At 39.1% G+C, this 19,665-nt stretch overlaps 1 protein-coding gene across 1 annotated transcript in view; it reads right to left on the bottom strand.

The window, feature by feature from the left end:
• LOC124340632 overlaps positions 1 to 19,665 on the bottom strand; it is a 25,561-nt gene extending 5,896 nt beyond the window's left edge. The window contains exons 1-3 of the mRNA XM_046793213.1: positions 19,493 to 19,665; positions 19,223 to 19,330; positions 18,835 to 19,016 (exon numbers count right to left, since the gene is read on the bottom strand). The gene's annotated coding sequence lies outside the window, so the exon portion shown is untranslated. The remainder of the gene's footprint in view (positions 1 to 18,834; positions 19,017 to 19,222; positions 19,331 to 19,492) is intronic.

Below are 19,665 nucleotides of genomic sequence, written 5' to 3'. Positions count from 1 at the left end.
GTTTCCCATTTCCTTTTTGAAGCTGAAGTCACAGTGATGACTGGTTAACTTATTCCAAGAAGTCCTCTGTAACTGTAACGAGTGCAAAAAGAGAACGGCACCGATCCAACATTTGAAATAGTTTTCACATTGTCTATTATTCATTCTCTTCCTATTACACTGTCGAGAAATTCGAGTTGCAACCCGTTTAATAAGGACTGCACGGTTATTTAAAAAATAAATTTTTGAAATTAGAATTCCGAGTAGAATTCGCTCCATGGATCATTTTGCCTCCACGTGTAGACTAGTATACATTGGAGTGGTGTGAAAACAAAAAGAAACGAAAAATGAATTTCACTCGAATACATACGTGACTTAGATCAGATAGTCGACTCGGACGTTGTATCCATGTATCCTATAAGAAGCAGAATATAGCCACGTACTGCCTTACTGCCTATACCTAGTTGCGAAATTCCCCGGTGTTGTTTTCATTTGGGTTCGTAAGTGTTCGGAATTCAGTGAATCCAATGCCGAGTGTAGCCGAATTTGACCTACCTTCCTCTGCCTTTGCTCAGCAGATCGAATAGCGAATATCCATCAATAAGGCGTTATTCCTTGCGTGATTACAAGACCTTGGCCGTTTCCGCAGCTGCAGCTCCGCACTAGCATCTTTCTTGAACTCATCCGCTATACACGAATCTCATTTTATTGTCGGTACCGGTACACGTCATCGCTACAACAAACAGTCCCTCAAATTAGACCCTAGTAACCAATACTGTGCAGAGATGGCAAACGTTGACTGCGATTGCCGTGCGTAAAAAGATTTAAATGGTTTTTTTGAAAAATGCTTTTACGCAATAAGAATTTCATCACGGGGCATTGTGGATAATCCACACATTTTTTTATTATTTTTCAAAATTTTTTAATCTCTTGTTTTTATTGATTTAGCGCCTATCCTGTGTCAAAGCGTATACACACATGCTAGAGCTATATAATGCCGTCTCTGATCTGGTTTTTTTCGGCTCCACCCGAACACGTATCAACGTATTGCGTTACAATAGCTTTGACGTTTATTTATTGTACTACACAGAGCTTTTTGAATGCCATTCTCATAATAAGTAGTAAGCTATATATGTACGTAGCCTTGTACAAAATTGACTCCCCGTCTACTCTAAACGCAATTGCTGATAGCTTGTTATCATTTTCAAGTGTTTACTTTAACACCTTTTTGTGATTTTTCTAAAGTTTTCAAAATTCGAAGGACACGGAAGTTTGTTTTTCAAACACTTGAACGAACAATATTTCACAAACGAATTCTTCATTGAATTTTTTAGTCTCACTTTAAAATGTTTCAATAGGATGTTGGAAAAGTTGAAAAGAGTCGAATTATTGTGTTGTAAAGCAGAAAGTATTACGTGCTGTATATCTAAACACAACAGCGAGCGCCGTATGTACGTTAGGAGCAGTGGCGCGTTCACTCTCATTAGCGCACGGGAAAACAGTTGTTGTTGTTGTTGCGATGCTCGGTCGAATTCGATACTCTTTTCCATATGCTGCTCCGCCTCAACCCTCAACATCTAACGCGGCAAAGAAACATAGAGAGAGGGGAGTGAATGAGTACACTGGAGTCTGCTTTTGCAAACGGCTCCATCCGAGGTAAGACCGCCTATACACTATTTTGGAAAAACAGAGGTCGTCCAACCGGAAACACATCTATTGAGTGAGAGAGTACAACACACACTCTTTTTTTTTCTTCCGTCCTTCACAAATGTTGCGCACCCCAATCGGCAGTCAGCCGGTCGCGTGGAAAAACGATAGGTGAGAGCAGAGGGCTGTGGAGGGGGGTGAATACATGGAAGGCCTCAATGATATCATAAATATAGATGGTTAATAACATACACGGTTGATGACTGCCGATGCGTTATTAAAGAGGCAGATATCGGATCTCTTGTTGTGCCTTGGTATATTATATAGAGAGACATATAACCAACGTGCGCGGGTATTTCTTTGAGGGCTAAATAGAAAGGTGTGTAACAAGGGAAAAGGTGAATCGCCAGTAAACATTATGGAGAAAGCTAAAAAAAGGGGGGAGATGGCCGCTCAAAAGGCTCATGAGGTCATCACTGAGATACTGCATACAAGAGTCGCTGGTAATAATAACAGACAAAACGAATCTCAATAGATGGCGGGCTTGTTTTTGATGCCGTTCTGATGGAGAGGAGATTTTTCTTTTCATTATTCTTTTTCTGCGCAGCACACCCCGTTTGCTGCGCTATTTATCCAGCACAAAAGAAAACGGTAGGAGAAAGTAATAGGGAGAGTTGGCCGACCTGTCGGTTTCTATTAATATTGTATTATTATATTATCCACGTCCGCTGACGTGGGGATTTATTTCTCCCATCTAAAAGAGAGCGGCAACCGGAGTCGAGCCGCTCGGCCGCTCTTTTATATTCAGCTGGAAAAAGGAGGAAGTGCGCTCAGTCGGTGCTGCAACCGACTCCCGTGTTATTACATTATACTATCTATAGATCCAAAAATATTGCGCGCATTAAATAAACGTAGCACAGCAAAACTATAATGAAACCATTTCCGGATTTTTCTTTCTTTCTTACAACATTGGTCACCAAAAGGACCTCCCGACACTCCAAACTTCAACTTGCTGCGTTGCGTATCTTTGCAAAGTTTATTGCACAGCACCGGTGGGGGGTTGTTGACTCAAAAACCTTGTCAAGGAAATCTTTTAAATCCTTCACGTCCGGTATACCGTATACACCCCCGTGTGTGTGCGTCGTATTATAAACGCAAAGCGCATTGTGTGCACGTGTAATTATTTGCGTAGGCTCGTCCTATGATAAGGCGCCAGATCGTATACACACAAGTTTTTTGGACAAGGTTTTTTTGTTGTTCTTAAACCAGGAAAAACATATTATACACGCAGCCATGTACACACGCGGCTCTGTTTTATCCCAGGCTAGCACCTTTTATGCTGTTGTCGGACTCGTTGACAATAGGGACAAAGTTGTAAAGGAATCCGCCTTCGTCGCGTTATCACAACCACCCCAAAACGGACTTGGCTGGGCAAACAGTTTGCGTGTTTGTGTTTCAACAGGCGCCCACAAATCCAGCAATTGCCGCGGGATTAAGAGGACGATAGACTGAGCAAAAGAGCGGGCTCGTTTCAACACACCCCTCTCCCGCGTGTGTTTATGAGATGTGCGCAGCACCAACCTGTGGAATTGTTCGAGCATTAGGTCATGTACAAATAGATTAATCGCATGTGTGTTCGTTAAATTTTTTGAGTAATTTAGGCCATCACGTTGTATGGATGTAAACGCGCGTACTTGTTGGCAGTCGTATAGATAAAAAATGAAATACAACAAGAGTGCCGACTGTTTAAGATAATGAGACAAAACAGCTGTTTGAACTTCTGTTGTCTCCTAATAATATAGTATAAGGTCGTCATATCAGGTTGTAATCACTAGCTATAGCTATCAACCGTTCAGGAAAAATTCGCACGTGATGTTATAGTTGAGGGCGTCCGTTTCGTCATTGTCATTTGAGAATTTTACCGACGGTGTGATGCAATATGACAGTAATTTCTTAGATAATGAGAAAATAGGAATTTGAAACCCAACTAGAAAACAGTTCATCTCGTGATTCCGATAATTAATTAAATTTAACACGTACTGATTCGTCTTGAGATGAGCATATTTTAAAATCAATTTGCAACGTGAGATGAACAAAATAATAAAATGGTTCTGTATAGTCCAGTTCCTCGAACGCTATTCTAATTTTATTTAGACTACTAAGAATCAATTGGGACACCCAAAGTTATTAGGAAAAATCAAAAAGAATCTGAACGGGGGCATTCCGATCACATTCTAAAAGATTTGAGGGCGCAATTCAAACTGCTGGCGGTTTCTTTAGTTGGACACTGTCGATGTGTCAACCGATTGAGATCGGGTGTCAGCATCGCGACTAATACACCCGTGGTGTATATCGTGTTGTATTATTTATCCTCAATTCGGAATTCACGAGTGTGTAATAGCGGGGCGGAATCATAACTACAATAATCTGGCGCGGATGTTGAAACAACGGGACCAGCAGCGATCTGTATTCTACATATCCATACGATCCACTCAGTCCCATATGCGTGCAACAAGAGAATATAACAACTCCAATCCAGCATCACGAGGTGCGCAAGCACTGGCATAGCGCTTGCTGTGGCCATGTGCCGTCGATTGATTCTGCCCGTCGGTGGAATTCCACGACGGCCGAAACCGCATGCAGCAGTTTCAGGAGCAGCAGCAGCAGCAACCGGATCGGAGGAAGTATTAAGTGTCGCACAATAACAAGGGCCTCCCTCCCGCCCCGTCTATAGAACGCGCTTGCCATGCGAATCTGCTGAGTTCACGTTCCTGCGGTAGTTGGTATAGCAACCAACAAACAGTGTCAATTGGAAACGGTCATCGTTGCAGTATATCGAGCCAAACGAGATGGCGACGACGCCCCCAATCGCGGTGCGTTGCTATCAGTTTTTAATCAAAAAAGGCAAATGGCGTCGATGTCGACCGGTCGCCGCATCTCCAGTTTCTTGCCCTTTTGTTGAATGCAATAGGCAAGAAAGAGATATAATACGTAAGGATCAACATGGCAACAACAAGCGAAAAAGGACAAGCGAAACGGGAGAATATAGAAGAAATAAGCGCGACGTGACCGGACGGCCCCGGCCTGAAATGTTTGTTCAAGCGTGTGCAATAACATCTCGAGAACCGGCTCGTCGTTTCCTAGACTATTTGATGACGGCCGCACATAATATGTACATTATATACATCTATCCGCTTTTGATCCAGTATGTATATAACGCTGTCCGCATATAGGCTCCATCCGTCCGTTCCAAAGGTCGTCGTGTTATACAAAAGTGACTTGGTACAGCTATACATGCACAATCGATCTTGGCCGTAGCCATTTCTCGCTCTTGTTCAAATCAAAAGTTCTAGACGTGAGAGAGGATGACAGCATGTGCAGCTGAAATTGCGGCAGGGGTCGAGGAACCGGAAGAGATGGACACGGGACACGATGCGCAATGATGTTTCCCTCATATGCACGGACGGAAGATAGTTGCACTCAGATGCAATTCGAAGCTCAGAAAATCAAAAGGAAAAAAACAAAATCGACAGGAATTACAAACGTAATCGTCAGGCAAAGTTCAGACAATTGTTTCCTCGTTATCTATATTTGTTATGAGTCGATTTCCCGGTGGAATCTTTTGCGGGGACAATCACCTTCAAATGAAAGGCGATAAGCAACATCGCAGGAATGACGCAGTGTGCATATAACCTTGGGTATAAACACAGTTGACTGCCATTGTTTCTATGAGAGATGTTTATTTTGAGACGGAGAATAAATACAGCGAGAGAGCGCGACGAAACGGTGCAAATATTGTGCAAGCGCTCGGCAGGATGTTGAAAAACTGGGCTCGGCTCTCGCGCCTGTGTGTGCCTTTGCTGTTATTGTATGCCCGCATGTTTATGAGCTCTTTTGTCAAGTTATCTTTGCCTTTAAAAAACAAATGATTCTTTCTCCTCGCGTTTTTGTCCTCGTTTTCTAAATAGAAAAAAGATGTTCTTGTATATTTTCCCGACAGGACATTCATCTCCCGGCAACTCATCGTCTTCCCAATGTGCCCGTTTGTATATAAATTTACCGGAGCTGGTTGACTTGTGGATTATTTTCTCGCACCGAGTGCGATACGTAAGACTTTTTGGAAAAATGAACGTAGCGTAACCTTCGCTCCTGTTTAACGAATGAGGTTCGCTGGCCTCCTCGGAGAGATTTGTCGGCGAAACCTTTACCCGGCACCGGCATATAGGCGGCAACACGGCCGCCCATAAATTTAGGGAGTGGCCGCAGTTATAAGAAAGCTATAACCAACTTTAAGCTGCATCCGTTGTCTTTAGCATGTAGATTCTAGAGCGCAACATATATAAATAACAACAAGACCATCCGTCATTCCTTTTTGTCGAACGGTGAGCTATACAGAAACCAATTGAAATAACTCAGATAATTCACTTTGAGCTGTCCCTTTTTCTTTGTTCGCTAGACTATAATTTATGGCCGGGTCGTTTCCGAAATAATTCGGGTTGTTGCCTGACATTACAGAGCGGCAATGGTGTCAACAAGTCGGATCGTAAATAACACTGAGAGTTCTGTATTTCTTTTCTGTATAGGACGATGGAGTTATTTGGCATCGGCAATCAGCTCATCACCACGGAAATATGTAAATGTTGAACTCGCGGACGACGAGCAGCGCGCAAGTTTCTTATCAGTCGCTGTGGGTATGATACTGCTGTGTGAGGTGGGCGTTGGCTCGTCACGGTATAACACTATCCTTAATCATCTTTTTTTTTGTGCTATGCCGTTTGCTGGGAAAGCCGCAGATATGTTCAGGAACGACACCTCCTCGTCCATCACCGTGTTGCTTCTATTTGCGTCGTGTGCTGGCGCTCTGTTTGTTGATGATTATTTCGCTATTTTTTGGACGTACGTGCATCATAATACGTGCTGTGTGCCGTATATGTTGTTGCACGATATTTTGTAAGCGTAGGATTGATCCTCCTAGATTCCACAAACTGGAACGAGGCTCCAGGAAACGCGGAGATGAACGAGGACGAAGCTTTCCTTTGCATATGCTGCAGCAGCACTGTGTGCTCCTATTATTATTCATTATCTACCGACAAAACTGGAACAGCATCTCAGGCAGCGTTTGATACGCGTTGTGTCGCTGGAGCGTGTCAGTTTCGCACGCGTGCTGGCTGCTCATCCAATTTATTACCCGTCACCTTATGACATTCAGTAGTAGGGTGCTAGCTCTGGCAGCAGAGCACAGCTTCTTCTTCTTCAGTCTTGGCTTGGCTTATGCTTCGTCTGTCAACTTATTGCTTTTCCCCTGGCTGGCTGAGTCTTGCCAGTGATGCAATATAACCAAAGCAACCGAAACCTTTGCCTTTCTGCTCCCGGTTGAACCTCACACAGACAAATCACCAAGTTTTCATATGCACATGTTTTATGAGCTATTCAATATGAGCCACAAAGTGAGAAATTATACAAGCTGAACCATGTACACGTATATCTACTGCTACTGGATGTGTTGCTACGGAGATATCTTTGAATTTGATCGGATACCGCCACGATACCGCACTTCCTGCCCAATTGCACGCGTGTAGTTTGCATATACGAATTCAAAGGTTGGATTATACGTATCCGAGTTACAAGCACGAGATTGTTTTCACAAAAAACGTCAGCTCGTGTTTCGCAAAATCACCCTGAACGAGCGCAAGCAATAAACGTTTTGGCCCTTTCAAAATTTATTCCAGATATACAATTTCGACCAGTCAAAAGTTTGATTTGAGTTACGAGATACGCCGCGTTAGAATGAAGCAGATAGTGCGGATTTCCCGTTCAACGCTGGCGCTACAGCCGGGAAAAATAAGAAGATATTATGACGCCGACGGGGAATTTTTGCAACACGCCCATCTCTTGATTCTTTGGTTAAGAAAAACAAATCTAATCGTCGTATCCGTTGCTGGCGTTTAGACAGTTAAACGGATCTCATATGAACGGCAAATGGATAATACGATCCGTTTGTATCAATCGTTTACAGACAGGGTATATTAGCTATCGACGAGTAACACCCGGAGGAAACTCTCAATTGCTTTGGCAAAAAGAAAATATAAAAGAAAAAAGTCTCGCAATATTTAAGGATGATGACTTTGCTGGAAAAGCCGGAATGTAAATAAGATATTGCACTGCTGGGTAAATAACAACGAGGACGCGAGCCCTCTTTTTTTTTTTTTTTTTGTGGCGGGTATAGGATCGAAATCCAATCGCTTTTCTGTCAATAACAGCCGGGGCAACATCATCATCACCACATAGCAGGCCCGGCGCACGATCTCCAGCCATTCGAGTGACTCGGTAACACAATACAGTGTACACAGTATAGCCTCCTTCCGCTGATGTTGGAAGCTTTGTTATGCAATAACACATTCAAGCGCTAAATAATTCGTCCGGTCGTCTGTGTTATGTGATTTTCCCCCGGTGTACTGCTTGACCGTTACATGAGTTTGCAATTGGTTCGTGTTATCAGACTTGACGGTGACGATAACCAAACAAAAGAGCAAAATTAAAATGCAGAAAGTATGGGATGCTGTAAAATTATAGAACCGTTTGTAACGGTCTTATAATTAATTTTGTCACGAATAGCCTAATATCATATTTTTTATTAGAGAACATTATTGAGTGTTACTTAAGCTTTGTTTGATATTTAAATATGACCGGTTATCGACAAGACATCATACCTAATTATACTGGGTTATCTTGACATTTTCACTTCAATGATCGTGAAATAACTAACGTTTAATATTCATACCAATATCGGCATGCGGATCAAGTGAAGAAGACTCGTTCAAGGATAGTGCATTGTTGCCTTTATATCACCAGGAATTTCACAAACTTGTTGACCTGGAATTTTGATATAGGAGGAAACCTATACCCATTCCGGAACCTTGCAAGTATTCTTGGACGAGTTTACGAAGTTAAATAAAATGTAAAATATAGACCATGTCACCCAACAGTTATGAATGATGCAGCCGTAACTCGTTTCGCCATTCTCAAATCTAAACAGATGCACTCCTTAAGAAATAAAAAGAAAATATCTGAGCAATAACAAATAAACAAAAATGTTCCTAATAAATATTTGAATAATTCATGCATAGCGTTTAGTAATCAGTATCAATACGCGATTTGCTAAAATGACCAACCCAATGACGTTCAAAAATGCCGAAGAAACTAAACCAGAATCGGAATAATAAATGTTTTTCAATCGAGTGCTTAATCACTGAGATTTGCAAACACTAGAAATGTATAGTATCAAATAATAGTCAATTTTTTGTAGTGAAAAATCAATTGTTTGCATTTTGTTCGTGTTATCAGACCTGACGATGACGATAACCCAACAAATGAGCGAAATTCAAATGCCGAAAGTATAGGATGCTGTAAAATTAAAGCAATGTTTGTAACGGTCTTAAATAATTTTGTCATTAATGATATCAACATGTTTAGTAGTGAACATTGTTGGTGGCAACTTAAGCTTCGTAAGGCATTTAAATTTGTCCCGTTATCGAAAAGACATTGTAACGAAATAAACTAGATTCTATTAACATATTCACATGATGAAATGAAAAAAACACACGTTTATTATTCACACCAATGACGGTATGTGATATACATGGAGAAGACTCTTCCATTAATGGACGAGAACTATTCTTCTAAAGAATATTATTTAGTGCCTTTAAGAGGTACTTAAACTAATAAGACTTTAGAAGTTAACTCTCGGATAACCTCCCGATAGAGAGCAGAATTTTGCAATACTGGACGAGTCTCTTAGCTAACCAAGAAATAAAACGCCTAATATCATCCATGGCACTTAAAATTTATGAGTGATACAGTCGTAATTCGTTTCGTCCGTCTCAAATCTAACCCAATGCACTCCTTCAGAAAAAAGAGAAAAAATCAGAGCAGTAACAATTAAACAAAAATGTTCACAATAAATAATGTGAAAAATTCATACGTAACGTTAAGTAATCAGTATCGATACGCAATTTGCTGAAATTCTCCCCCAGTCACGTTCAGAGGTGCCGAATAAACTAGTAAAAACAGAATCGGAATAATAAATATTTTTCTATCGAGCGCTGAGATGTGATTCAAGCAGTATAAATGAGTATTAGAATCAAATAATAGTTCATTTTTTATTAGTGAACTTTGTTCATAGCGACATAAGATGTCTTTAGCATTCAGATATGTCAAAAATCGGCAAGAGTTGATACCGTGGTACATTGTGCTTCGTAACAATTACACTTGATAAAGACTGTATTAATATCAGGTTAAAATTCATCCCATTTACGAAATGTATGCTGAAATGCAATGTGACTTGTCCCTGAATAAGATAATCATAGGAATTCCTAGCTTATCATTCAACGGGAGACTGGTCCGTCCCTCTATTTTGCTAAACATACATCGGACGAACGTTAAAGTAAACATTTAAATTCATTGATAAATATTAACTATATAAACCCGTCTTACTCTACATTCAAGAGTGATTCAGCCGCAACTCGTTAAGTAATTCTCAAATCTAAACAGTTGCACTCCTTAAGAAACAAAGAGAAAATATCTGAGCAATAACAAATAAACAAAAATGTTCATAATTAAAAATTTGAATAATTAATACGTAACGTTTAGTAATCAGTATCAATAAACGCGATCTGCTAAAATGACCACCCATTCACGTTCAAAGGTGCCGAATAAACCAGTAAAAACAGAATCGGAATAATAAATAGTTTTCAATCGAGCGCTTAATCACTGAGATTTGTCAACAATATGAATGTATAGTATTAGTATCTAATAGCAGTCAATTATTTGTAATGAACTTTGATTTTAGCAATATAAACTGTCTGTGGCACTAAGATAACTCCGATTATCAATGAGTTGATACCGTGGTGCATAGAACAGTAGTAACAATTACACTTGATAGAATCTGATTTGAGAAAAGAATTATATTCACCCCTGTATAGGAATTTAGGATGTAATAGCTTAGTCATTCATAATCGATCCACGTTCGCCAGCTGACTTGTCAACGAACTGAGCGATGATGTTCCTTAATCATCGCCGCTGGATGGGCGAGTGAGGAAGCTATCGTTAAACTATGAAATTGGAATAATAATTCTAAAATATAAACCGTGTTTCTCCACAATTAAGGGTGATACAGCCGCAACTTGATTTGTCTTTCTCAGATCTAAACATACCCACTAATCAAGAAGATATTGAAATTTATCCAAGCAATAACAAATAAACAAAAATGTTCTCAATAAAAAATTTGAATAACTCATTCGTAACATTTATTAGTCAATATAAATACGCGATTTGCTAATATTATCACCCAATCACGTTCGAAGGTGCCGAATAAAACTCGGTAAAAACAAAATCGAAATAATAAATGTTTCTCAATCGAGCGCTTTGCTGAGATTTGCAATCAGTATAAAATCAATTTTTTAGTAGTGAACATTGTTAATAGCAAAATATGCTGTCTTTGGCATTTAGATAAGTCCGATTATCGACGAAAGTTGATACCGTGGTACATTAAACAGTCGTAACAATTACACTTAATAGAAACTGAAGTAAGGTAGGGTTTAAATTCACACCAGTATCGGCATGTAAGTTCAAGTTAAAATCGACTCGTCTAGAAACGCCCACAAAAAAGCTAAAAATCTTATTCATGTTCAGCGTTGCGCCATCATAGACGAAATCAATCAGGCGAGTCATTTTCAATAAAATAATATTCAAAAAAATAAACTGTAAAACTTCACATTTTAGAGTGATGCAGCCGCAACTCGATTTGTCAGTCTCAGGTCTAATCCTAGGCACTATTCAAGAACATATTGGAACTAACCTAAGCAATAACAAATAAACAAAAGCGTTCTTAATAAAAAATTTGAATAGCCCATTCGTAACGTTTATGAATCAGTGAAGTAAGCGATTTACTGAAACTGGCCGAATAGAGTCGGTAAAAACCAAATCGGAATAATATATATTTTTTTCAATCAAACGCTTATTTTCTGAGAATTATAGCATTAGTATCTAATAAAAATAAATTATATAGCTGTGAACTTTGTTAATAGCAACATAAGCTTTCTTAGTCGTCTAGATAGTTTCGGTTATAGACGAGAGTTAATAAAAAATAAAATTAACAGTCGTAAATTTACACTTGATGCAATCTGAATTCAGAAAAGTTTGAAATTCACACCAGTAACGGCATGCTAATTGTCACGAAAGTAAACTCGTCCGATTCAAATAAAATTTATTTGGTTAAGCGTTGTCTTGACGCTGTACGCAGGTACACCTGCGAAAGCTTCCTGATATAGCGCCACTGATTAAAGGGCGAGTCACTTATCTAAAGACTAAGAATAAAATTCAAAATATAAACTGAGATACTCCACATACATGTGTTGTGCAGCAGCAACCCGATTTGTCATTCTCAAATCTAACTGTACACATTTCTTGAGGGAAAAATTTGAAAATTTCTGAGCAATAACAAATAAACAAAAACGTTCAAATAAAAAATTTGAATAATTCATTAGTAACGTTTATGAACCAGCAAAAATACGAGATTTACTGAAACTACCACCCAATCACGTTCAGAGATGCCAAATAAACTTACAGTAAAAACAGGATCGGAATAAGAATTTTTTTAATTCGAGCGCTAAATCACATAGATTTGCAATCAGTAGGCCTATAAATCAACTTTTAGTAGTGAACTTAGTTATTCGCAACATAAACTGTCTTTAGTATTTAGATATGTCCGATTATCGACGAAGGTGATAACATGGTACATTGAACAATCGTAACTGTTACACATGATAGTCTTTGATTTAGGAAAAGTTTTATATTCACACCAGTATCGGCATGTCAATTTCGAAGTTAAAGTCAACTCGTTTATGTAGAGGCTAGATTGCTCCCTCTGCCTTATTATTATCTGAATTCCACGTCGAGTCGTTGTATAAAGAAGTGGTATTCTTCAACTACAACGGGACAGAATTAATAATACGGGCGAATTACTTATCTAAATATGTAGAATGACATTCCAAAATATCAATCGTGTCACTCCACATTTAAGAGTGATGCAGTTGCAACTCGAAATGTCGTTCTCAAATCTAAACCTACGAACTCATCAAGAATTTATTGGAATTACCTCAAGCAATAACAAAGAAACAAAATCGTTCGTAATAAAAAATTAGAATAACTCATTCGTAACGTTTATGAATCAGTGAAGTACGCGATTTACTGAAACTATCACCCAATCACGTTCAAAGGGGCCGAATAGAGTCGGTAAAAAGCAAAATCAGAATGGGATAATAATTTTTTTTTTCTATGGAACGCTTGCCTCCGAGATTTGCAAACATCATAAACGTACGTTACTTTCCAATTAAAAATAAATTATATAGCGAACTGTGAACTTTGTTAATGGCGACGAAAGCTTTCTTTGCGTCTAGATATTTCCGGTTATCGACGAGAGTTGATACAGAAGAAAATAGAACATACGTAACAGCTATACTTGATAGTTTCTGTATACAGATAAGGTTAAAATTCACACCAGTATTGACATGTTATTTATTTATTTATAACATAATTAGACTAGGCCGGAGACAGGGAAGATGTTTAACAAGGAAAGTGTTGGATAGATAACTGCACTGCAAACACAGTGATGTTATCATCTTCAACGCCTTCAACACCTCCATCAACCCGGCGAGTCCCATAAAAAAGAAATAATAAATTATTGAAAATATAAACCGAGTTACTCCACAATATTACGTTATGCAAAAGCAACAAGATTTGTCGTTCTCAGTTCTAAATGTACGCACTCCTCCAGAAAAAATTCGACTCTATCTGGGCAATAACAAATAAACAAAAAAGTTCTTGATAACAATTTTTAATTAATCACTCGTAACGTTTATGAACCAGTAAAAATACGCAATTTACTGAAACTACCACCCAATCACGTTCAAAAGGGCCGAATAGAATCGATAAAAAAAATCGGAATAATATTTTTTTTCAATCAAACGCTTATTCTCTGAGAATTTCAAATAGTATAAAAGTTTAGCATCTAGTATCTAATAAAAATAAATTATATGGCTGTGAACTTTGTTAATAGCAATGTAAGCTTTCTTTGGCGTCTAGATATTTCCTATTATCGACGAGAGTTGATACAGAAGAAAATTGAACAGCCGTAACTAATTCACCTGATGGTGTCTGAATTCAGGAAAGGTTAAATTCACACCAGTATCGGCATGTTAATTTAAACGAAGGTATACTCGTCCGTTGACGTGGAAAAGAATTTTGTTTGTGCTCTTTCTGGTTGTTGTATAGATGCACACCTAATTTGCTTTTCATCAACAATGTCATTGTCAAACGGGCGAGTCACTAATCTAAAGTACTTTAAAAGAGTAAATTTCAAAATATAAACCGAGACATTCAAAATATAGGTTTTGTGTAGCAACAACTCGATTTTTCGTTCTCAAAACTAAATGTACGCATTCCTCAAGGAAAAAAATTTAATATTTCTGAGCATTAACAAATAAACAAAAACGTTCAAATAAAAAATTTTAATAACTCATTTGTATCGTTTATGAACCAGTAAAAATACGCGATTTACTGAAACTACCAATCAATCAAGTTCAGAAATGCCGAATAGAGTTACAGTAAAAACAGAATCGGAATAATAAATGTTTTTTAAATCGAGCGCTGAATCACTGAGATTTGCAATCAGTATAAATCAACTTTTAGTAGTGAACTTAGTTATTGGCAACATAAGCTGTCTTTGGCACTTGGATATGTCCGATTATCGACGATAGGTGATAACATGGTACATTGAACAAACGTAACAATTACACTTTATAGACTTTGATTTAAGAAAAGGTTTATATTCACACCAGTATCGGAATGTCAATTGATGTTAAAGTCGACTCGTTTGCAGGGGCGAATCCATTCACTCTGCCTCATTTAACCGAATTTTTTGTCTAGGGACTCGAGGCGTTGTAAAGCATAGAGGACGTGTTCTTCGATTACAATGGGACATTGGCTGTAATTTAACGGGCGAGTCACTACCCTAAATAAAGTGAATAACAATAAAAAATATCAACCGTGTCACTCCACATTTAAGAGTGATGCAGTCTCAACTCGAAATGTCGTTCTCAAATGTAAACCTACGCACTCATCAAGCATCTATTGGAATTAGCACAAGCAATAAAAAATAAACAAAAACGTTCGTAATAAAAATAATTTGAATAACTCATTCGTAACTTTTATGAATTAGTGAAGTACTCGATTTACTGAAACTACCACCCAATCACGTTCAAAGGGGCTGAATAGAGTCGGTAAAAAGCAGAATCGGAATAAAAAAATTTTTTTCAATCGAGCGCTTGTCTCCGAGATTTGCAAACGGTATAAACGTACATTAGTTTCCAATTAAACATAAATTATGTAGCTGTGAACTTTGTTAATAGCAACGTAAGCTTTCTTTGGCGTCTAGAAATTTCCGGTTGTCGACGAGAGTTGACACAGAATAAAATTGAACAGACGTAACAATTAAACATGATAGTTTCTGAATTCAGAAAAGGTTAAAATTCACACCAGTATCGGCATGTAAATTGTAGACTAAGTAGACTCGGCCGGAGGCCCGAAACGATTGATGGCGTTGAAAAAAGAGCAGTGTTACGGTGGTTGCTGCACAACACGCAAACTGACTCTCATCTACAACGCCCCTAACACACCGGCGAGTCACTTATCAAAAAATCAATAAAAGATTCAAAATATAAACCTAGTTACTCCACAATATTACGTTGTGCAGCAGCGACTCGATTTGTCGTTCTCGTTCTCTGTTATGTACGCACTCCTCCAGAAAAAAATTGAATATATTTGAGCAATAACAAATCAACAAAAGGGTTCTCAATAAAAATTTTGAATAACTCATTTGTAACGTTTATGAACCTTTATAAATACGCAATTTACTGAAACTATCACCCAATCACGTTCAAAGGTACCGAATAGAGTTACAGTAAAAACAGAATCGGAATAAGAAACTTTTGTGGTTCAATTGAGCGCTTAATCTGGCTTAATCATTGAGATTTTCACGCAGTAGAATAATAAGGTGTCATCATACAGCACGAAGAGACTAATAGTTATTGGATAGCTGGCGTAGTTAGCCGGTTGTAAAAGCGCACGCTTTGCACGAAAAACTTGTATCCGGCCTACAACCCTGCCGGATGACTCGTCGACCGGCTGATATGACGTGTGTCAACCCGATGACTCCCCTCGTTTGCACGGACCCGTGAAATTAACAAAAAATAATTTCTCGAATGTTTTTTAAAATAAAAACCTGATTTTTTTTGTTCCCCTCCCTTCCCCCGTCCCCCTCTTCTTCCGTTCATCTCATTCCGCACTCGGGCAGAAGGCGTCAGCGGCGGAGGAGGAGTCCTGAGTAGGAAGAAGACGAGCGTGTCACGGTCGACTGAGACTCGCGGCAGTCAGATTCTAGCAAAACACATCTCGCGGGTAAATGTATATAAATATACCTATACGGTCTATATAGAAGTGTATGTGTGTGTGTACGGTAGTCCTATATAGTGCAGTATTGTATATATTTACACACGCAGACGGATGAGATGATGGGCTGAGCTGGATGTAGTGGGGGAAGAGGGAAAAAAAAAGCGACAAGTCTAAATTGAGGAGATGTGCCGGGAATGAAAGAAAGAAAGAAAAAACAGCACGACTCCCGAGACTGCTGAGAGCGGAAAAGGTTATTTTGGCGGTTGAAACAGAGCGCGGCCATTATGCGTTGGATGCGCCGGAAATGAGTCGCCCAGCCGATGAGTCTTCTCCTCTCTCTCTTGTTATTTCTTAGTTCCATGTTTTTTTCCAACTCGTCTGTTTTTTCTCGACTCCTTCTTTAATGGCTATTTATAGGGGCGACACACACACACACACAGAACACACACCGGACACATATTGATACAACAAAGTCGCCCTCGGATGGGGCGTCAACCTCGGCGCTATCGTTTCTCAACAATAACTCTTATTCTCTTTTGTGCTGGCGATACATTGATTCACTGCTCTCTCTATCCGCAGTTAAATGCGCTCGACATGGTTATCTAACTGATTTCTTTTTGTTCGACTTTTTTAATGGCTCGTTATTAACAACTCTGACTTGACAACCTTTTGCGAAAGTTTTCCATGGAGCTATGGGGGAAAAAAAAGTCGGAAGAAACGAAAACTATTCAACTCTTTACTTTAGATACGTCTAGACGTATAGGCGACGGAAATAAATGTTGCCCTAGGTCGTGTGACTTTATTTGAAGTTCCTAACTATCAATGCTGTATATTGTTCAGTTTCTTTAAACTTGATAGTTGTTGCTTGTTGAGTTCTCTGTCAAATTCTGAGGATCTAAATCGAAACGATTTTTTCGGGGTTGACACTGCGAAAAGCTCGTAACCATTTGATTCATTTTTATACCCCAATTGTTAAACCAATAAAAATCTGGGAATCGGCGAACAATTGTCGGCGAATGCGCCGAGGAACACACATCACCTGGTCGACCAAACTAGCCAATCAATTTGCCGAATAATTGTTTGCCGTTTTCCCAACGAATACAAAAGAGTTTGTTTTTTAATTCTTAGATATAACTGCTTGATAAATCGAAAAAGACCCCAAAGAACTTTGTTGCCAATAGAAACGCACAATCCCTTTCAATTCGCCCACGCCATATCCAGCAAATATACCCTTTGATTATTCAAGTATACCTGTACTGCTGCTACATAGATTTCGAAGCTCTTCCTTTGAGTCCCTTTTTTTATCACCCGGCAGCTGCGCAACAAACAGGGCGCGATGAAACTCCAAATCAAATAAACAAGAACCCCCGCAGAGACACACAGACATGTACCATAATACGAACCCTGTGCGCTAAAAAGCAACTCGATATAAGCCATCCTCCAATAAAGCTCTCTCTCTATCTATCTCTGTTACATTGCGCCAAAAAAAAGAAGGCAATCAAAAAGATGCGCACTCTGGTAATAGGTGCTGGCGTCTATTCACTTGAAGGTTGTTAAGGGCAACCACCAGCAGCACCAAGAGTGTGACAACCGAAATATATCGGCAATATTCCACATATGAAAGAGACACGTGCAATATAGACTGTAAACGACCCTCTTACATTAAGATCTGTTTTTTTTTTTATTTGGATGAAAAATCAACGGACTGCTGCTGAGCGCACTCCCCCTCGTTGCGCCGGCACACGTGAATAAGTGGGGGGGATATACATCACACAGGGTCCCCGCCTCTCTGTATCAAAGATAGGGGCCTGACTATATCCGTCCGAGTGGAACCGATGCTTGTGTTTGCCCCGGATTTGAAAGCAAACGCCGCCCGACCGTCGCAAAACGATATCCACACACACACACACAGAGACAACGTAACAAACGGACAAAAAAAGGGAGACCCTCCCAAACAAGGGATTAGTTTTGACAGGATTGGACGTCTCTATCTAATGTGGTCTATGCTCGATAGAAGAGAGAAAGAGAGACTTTTTTTTTGTTTGTTGATGTTGTCCACCGTTTCCTTCTTCTTTTATTTCGCCTTATTATGACGACACGGTCGCGGATCTATTGACACATCATACACCTATACGCCCATCTCCCTCGCCCTCCAGAAGCCTTATTTTGGGGGATTTTTTTTCTTTCTATAAAACATGAGGGGGAAAGGTCTATCTGTGCTGACGTTATTGATGCTCCGCCAGCTTGAAAAACACTACACTGTAAGCGCTGTCAAACGATGGGGAACGTTTCTCTCATTTATACACCCATATCATTGGATGATGCAATATAAATCTCCTTTTATTATACACGGCGATCGCGGGACGCTTCGTTGGACATTTGAAGTGAGAGACTTTACGCTTGCAACAGGTCAGATCCATCGGTAAAATAAAAATAAACTCAACGGCGGTGTTATAAATTTTCAAAATTTGATTTTTTACCCACAGATAAATTCTAGTGATGTACAAAAACAGACCTGATCTGCAGTCATTAAAAAAATGAGTTATTTAAAGAGCCCTAACTGAGTAAAAAAAAAGGCAAGTGAAAACAGATCCAGTTAACCGGATAGTTAGGGAGTAATCGTACTCTGTACTATGTAACAATTGATAATCAACGTTACCAGATGGTTGAAAAGGAAGAACAGAGGTAGATATTTCCTACCTTTAAGCCTGGGAAATACAGCCAGGCATCCACAACTGCTCCATCCGCAGTAAAGCTGGAATCCACTAGGCCGGATAGGAAAAAGTGGGTCCTCGTGAATACACCCACACACACATGGGCGTACACGAGGACAGAGGAAATTTGAAGAAGGAATTTTTCCAATGAAACTGGATGCTGTTTATCTGTGTAAAAAATAGAAAATGGATTACGAAAACATATTTACAGAAATATTGACAGTAAGGGAAAATTTTGAATTGAGACACTGAGTAAACCCTAATTGTAAATAAATAGGAGAATTTAAGGTTTTGATGTAATACACTGCATTGATGAAAATCATGCATTATTTAAATATTTTTGTCACACGTCACAGGATAATGAAAATCATTACCCAAGTGATGATAAGCTGAGATTGCTGATAACAGGCCAATACCAGCAGAAGCAAAACTGGTATCTTGTTGTTGGAATGACTGTCTCAGGCAGGGCTCGGGCCTAAAATCTGCAAAGAAAAGTTTACGTAGTACAAACTGACTGGCATATATCAACAGGGGCTTACATAATAAATGCTATAGTTAGGTATTAACATTTCACAAATTTGGAACAGGTTTCTTCTATTTAAGCTCCCACAATCATTCTTATTTGTATTCCTAGTTTGATTTACCTGCCACAAACAGCATGGTTGGAGTCTGTATTGAGTGATTCTATAAAGAGACGCGACCAGAGTTAACACTACGACCACAATTTTGTAATTTTATTTGTTGTTCTAATTTACGTGCAGCTATGTGTACATTTCCGAAAAATTATCTCTCTATTTTCTCTGTAATGTTTCACGAC

The sequence above is a fragment of the Daphnia pulicaria genome, chromosome 5 (assembly GCF_021234035.1).
Source record: "Daphnia pulicaria isolate SC F1-1A chromosome 5, SC_F0-13Bv2, whole genome shotgun sequence".
Classification (NCBI taxonomy): domain Eukaryota; kingdom Metazoa; phylum Arthropoda; class Branchiopoda; order Diplostraca; family Daphniidae; genus Daphnia; species Daphnia pulicaria.
Note: the sequence above shows the minus strand (reverse complement) of the source record. Positions and strands in the feature narration are given on the sequence as shown.